Source organism: Diplotaxodon limnothrissa, linkage group LG9 (assembly GCF_057381915.1).
Source record: "Diplotaxodon limnothrissa isolate DT_005_m linkage group LG9, D_limnothrissa_male_GT1.1, whole genome shotgun sequence".
In the NCBI taxonomy this organism is placed as follows: Eukaryota; Metazoa; Chordata; class Actinopteri; order Cichliformes; family Cichlidae; genus Diplotaxodon; species Diplotaxodon limnothrissa.
In genome coordinates this window covers 16,149,987-16,155,986 of record NC_140604.1, presented here as the reverse complement: position 1 = coordinate 16,155,986, position 6,000 = coordinate 16,149,987, and positions in this window count along the sequence as shown.

Here is a 6,000-nt window from a genome sequence, read left to right as displayed (position 1 = left end):
TATTTAATGATTTTTCCAGATACAAAGCTGAGAAATTTGCAAGTGCAAAAGACTGTGAATTTAATTATTTTAAAACAGTAGCAGGAAGTATTTCAGACAGCAGGTACACAAATAACAGACAATAACAGGATTTTAACCAGCAGCAGAGAAAGCCAGCAGGAAATTTGTTGCACAAAAATGAATTCCACAAGACAGTAATCTTAGTAATATTCAGTTTGAACTATACCTATTTTCACAGTGAGAACATCATCACTAGGTTTAATTACTCTTGTTTTCCCATCATTACCAGATGCATAAGGAAATGCTGCAACAGCAGTTGTTGCTAATTCCTGCTTGGGTTTCCGTTACAGTGCTGTATATGTGCAAGCTTCTTCCAAAAGTTCACCTTTATTTTATTTTTATTTATTTATTTTTTGGGATGTTGTGAAAAGATAAAGAAGCTGAATGTTGTCCTCACTCTGTCATATCTGATGGATCTGTGGCTGTGTAGAAAGTTTTGCCCTAGTTTGTAAGTGAGGAGGTCCGGGGGTGAGGAGGAAAGGTTTGCCTCAGGCAAGCGCAGCTGTGTGGTGGGCTGTTACTGGGAGTCTCTCCCAACCCACTGGGACAGAAACAACTCTCTGGTCAGTTTCAATCTCTGACCTATACCTGGACAGGAAAAAAAGTATTTTATTATTTATACGCCTGATATACCCCACACAGTGTCTCTGAAATCTAATTTCTGAATCCCTCTATCCTCGATTGGTTTGTTCCTTGTTTTTATGTCTAGCAGACTTGCAATTAATATTTGTTGCTCTCCAGTGTGACTCGGGGATGATATTTAATGGAAGATCGATGCTTATTTTCTTCAGTATTGTTCCAATTTCCTTTTCAGTCACGGAGCTGCTCGAACTGATATAGACAAACGTTAAATGTGTTGTTTCACACATTTTCTGCTAAAACCCCAACTTGTGTTTTGAATGACAATAACGTGATAGTGAAAATTTCGATTATAAAGTTAGGGCTCTTGCAAGAGGTGTTTTTGTTATATAGGAAAAGGAAAGAAATGAGGCAAAATGTACTCAAAAGTGTTAGATTTCTGTTAGGGGGAAACAATAACTCTCACAAATAACATCAGTGCTTTGAGTTTTATTTCTTTTTCACCTCTGAAAAAGGTTAAAGGGTCATTGTAGCCAGGATACTTTTCATGGCTAAGGAACACTCGCTGTTTGTCAATCGCCCAATTGTGGTAAACACATAAAAATTGCATCTCTGTGATTGATGTCATCCGTTTTTAAGTGCTCCCATGTGTATAGTTTATTATATGAAACTGAACATCCACTTAACGTCAGCACACACTGTTTAAGGCAGCATTTAAACGCCCTACACTTGTACCTTCAGAAACAGGTAGTGGGTGTACTGATATGCTTTTCATTTCAGCAACTGCACGTTTCAACTCTGATCACCCTCGTTTAAATAACATGAAAACACTGCCTGTTTTGCCAGTGCATATTCACTTAATTCTTTTTTATGTCCCTGCTTGATGTCTTAATATTATATAAAAACAACTGGAAACTTAGACATGTTTCTTAGGCGTGCATTAATAATGCATTTCCACTCAGCAAACTGCAGGGAAATGTACTTTGACCATTTTTTCCCAGCTTATGTAATTGTTAAATATTTAAGAAGCACATCCTCCAAACATAAGGTTGTGTCACTGGAATGACATGCATCTAGATTAAAGCTTATTGCCCTTGTGAGGCACTGCTGATTTGACAGTGCTGTTGCTGACACTGCTTGCTTTGCAGTCAGCTCTAGCATCTGCTAGCACATTTGATGGTACATCAGAGGACACAGCAAACATTGACAGAAACATCTATCTTTCCTGGCAACCTGTTTTCCTAGATTTATTCCAGTTTTGATGCAGGCTTTCATAAATATAACATTACAGTGATCACGAACAGCTGTGTTATTTAGCCATACCACATAAGAACTGGAATATATTTTGCATTTTGATGCTTTGTCCAAGGGATGCAGGCCCCATTACTTTGAATAAACTCCCACTCTGATATCTGATAATGATAATGTAGCAATGAATTAGCTATATGAATACTTGAAACTCAATTACCAGAAACAATTCCATCTGTTACTCTTAACCACTAACTGGCCTCCGTGTCAGCTGTATGCCTCGTTCGTCTAGCCCTTAAACATTCGCACAGTAAAATATGTCAATTTACTTAATCTTAATTTGAGTGAGTGTGTAGTTTATCCTAGCAGCTTTAATGAAATTGAAATCATGATTACACTGTTTTACATTGAATAATGTAATATTCAAGTTTTATGCTTTAAATAGACACATCAGCATCATTAAGATCTAATTACAAAACCACAGGAAGCCGTGATTTGAAAACCTTAAATGACAATTCAGCTACTGCACAACTTAGTGCTGATATTGAGTTAATTAAATGACTGCCATGGAAGCAATATTTGCTTTTAAATTGAGAAAATAACATAATGAAGCATGCAATATCTTATTCATTTATTGTTTTCTTTGCTATAATTTAATGTTTTACGAAGTAGGATAGGTTTGATAAAGCTAATTATCATTATAAATTTATATATATATATATATATATATATATATATATATATATATATATATATATATATATGTATGTATATGATAGAGGCTGGGGTCTATCACACCAGGCAAGACCCCAGGTGCAGGCTGTGTAAAGATGCCCCAGAGACAATCCAGCACATAACAGCAGGGTGCAAGATGCTAGCAGGCAAGGCATACATGGAACGCCATAACCAAGTGGCCGGCATAGTGTACAGGAACATCTGTGCCGAGTATAACCTGGAAGTCCCGAGGTCAAAATGGGAGATGCCCCCAAGGGTGGTGGAGAATGACCGAGCTAAGATCCTGTGGGACTTCCAGATACAGACGGACAAAATGGTGGTGGCTAACCAACCGGACATAGTGGTGGTAGACAAACAGAAGAAGACGGCCGTAGTGATCGATTTAGCGGTTCCGAATGACAGCAATATCAGGAAGAAGGAACACGAGAAGCTGGAGAAATACCAAGGGCTCAGAGAAGAGCTCGAGAGGATGTGGGGGGTGAAGGTAATGGTGGTCCCCGTGGTAATCGGAGCACTAGGTGCGGTGACTCCCAAGCTAGGCGAGTGGCTCCAGCAGATCCCGGGAATAACATCGGAGATCTCTGTCCAGAAGAGCGCAGTCCTGGGAACAGCTAAGATACTGCGCAGGACCCTCAAGCTCCCAGGCCTCTGGTAGAGGACCCGAGCTTGAAGGATAAACCGCCCGCAGGGGCGTGCTGGGTGTTTTATTTATATATATATATATATATATATGTATATATATATGTGTGTGTGTGTATATATATATACATATATATATGTATATATATATGTGTGTGTGTGTATATATATGTGTGTGTGTGTATATATATATATATATATATATATATATATATATATATATATATATATATATATATATATATATATATATATATATGTGTGTGTGTGTGTGTGTGTGTGTGTGTGTGTGTGTGTGTGTGTGTGTGTATATACACACACACATATACATACACACACACACACACACACATATATTATATATATATATCTATATATAGAGATATATAGATATATATATGTGTGTGTGTGTGTGTGTGTGTGTGTGTGTGTGTGTGTGTATATATACACACACACATATACATACACACACACACACACACATATATATATATATATATATAGAGAGAGAGAGATAGATATATATATATATATATATATATATATATATATATAGAGAGAGAGAGATAGATATATATATATATATATATATATATATATATATATGTGTGTGTGTGTGTGTGTGTGTGTGTGTGTGTGTGTGTGTGTATATATACACACACACATATACATACACGCACACACACACACATATATATTGCCATTTATCCTTTACTTGTATTTGTGTAAAATGTGGATTAAATGAAAATCCTTCTAAACCTGCAAAGTGTTGTGAGTTGGCACATATTATGCTATTTAAAATATTTTTGTAAGACAATTATATCTGACAATCACCTGCTATTTAACAGATTTAGAAACTGACAGTTTGAGTTAACATGCCTACACACTGTGCAGTGTTGCTAATCTTATTGGTTCATTATCAATCACACTACGTGTGACATGATCTAATAAATTTGTGTAGAACATTAAGACCGATGTGTGTAAACTGTACATGAAAATACCTGCTGAATAAAAATGCTTTTCCTCCAGCATTTCACTCAGTGGGGTGGGAATTGATAAGAATTTAGCGATTCTGATTCCAATATCGACATCAATTATCATTTCCAGTCCTTATCGATTCTCTTATGAATTTTCGTTGGCTCTGCTTTGAGAGTCACCACGATTGCTAAGCAGCATATCAAAGACATTACATATGAGCAAATTAACTGATGGTTGGTTTTTTTGGGGTTTTGTTAGTTCCAAAGACACATGGAACAACATCTCATTATATGCTACATTCCTGTTCTGTGACTATTATCGGTGGTCTCACTGTGAGGTATAAAACCACCCTTTTTCACCTATGATCCAACTGTAGTTTTGTTGTGTTGGTGCCATTTCTTCTGGGAAAGCACTAAATTGCACAGCCTATACCAGACTTTACATGGAAAAAGGGAAAGCTTTGACCATTCATGAGCTGGTACTTTAGGAACTAAATTCTAAGAACACTTTTAATTAATAGAATACTATGTTGATGGTGGAAATCAAGAGACTCTACCAGGGAACGGAGAAATTCTTAACTGGCTATAGTTATTGCAATTTTACCTGATAGCCCAGTTAAACTTTTGTAGAAATAGGATAGCAACCTCACTGTAACTGAGACAAATCTGTAGTTATCCAGCTAACTTCCACACCACATGCTCGCTGGACCTGCTAGCCACCTCTTCCTCACCAGACTGCTGTTAAAATATACGAAACTGTGCATGTCCTGACCTAAATCTTTAATATCTTTTTATTCTTCATAGCAGGAGAAACATAAGAAATAGTGCCATATGACATTTTTTTTTTAATTGAATTTCCAAATGCTATTGGAAAAAGAATCTAAAAACAAATAAAAAATAGAGTAAAATAATCGAATGTTGCAATAATAATGTAGTTCATGCTTCTTAGAACTGCATTTATTGCATAAATACACTAGTTACCTATGAATGAACATATCGCACTGCTTTTAATTCATTCATTTATACTTCTCTGACATGTACCGCTTAAATCACTTCAGTTGTTATCTCAGCTGAAGAACCTTGTCAGATATGTGCTCCAACAGTGGATTTTCCCTCCACAAACTATTAGAAAACTACTCTCTATTTTATTTATTAATTTTTTATGGCAAACACTACATTTGAAGCACAACAGGGGCCAAGGACAGAGCATATACTGTAACAGTTTTATTAGGAAACCACAAAGTTCAAAGATGGATTGGGAGATGCGATCTGCCAACTCCAGAGGTTTTCAGTCAAACTGAGCGCACACCCACATAATGGGGCCCAGTATGTGTCAGTGTGTGCACACTAGGCTCCGGCATTCTAATGGGCCAGACACCCCGAGGCTGTATGTGGGTGTGCGCACTGTACATGTGTTCATGTGTGTCAAAATGTAAGTGTGTATATGTGTGTGTGTGTGACTGTAAGTGATAACTAAATGGGTTTTTGCCTCTTTTGGCCCCCATCCGTGACTATAACAAAGCATTTTGTCTTTTCCCAAGGGTTATTACACATCACAATGACATCAGGGATACACACCCAAGAGTGTTCACTGCTTATTGAGTGAACTGAGTTGGTTATCAATTTATGGTTGAAGGGAATAATATATAGACTACACATCATCTAGAATCTCGGAATCATAATGCTGCGTTACAAAAACAACAACTATATATTATATAGTATTGGCTGAATGAAAAAAAACTAATCTTGCTGTCACTCTAAA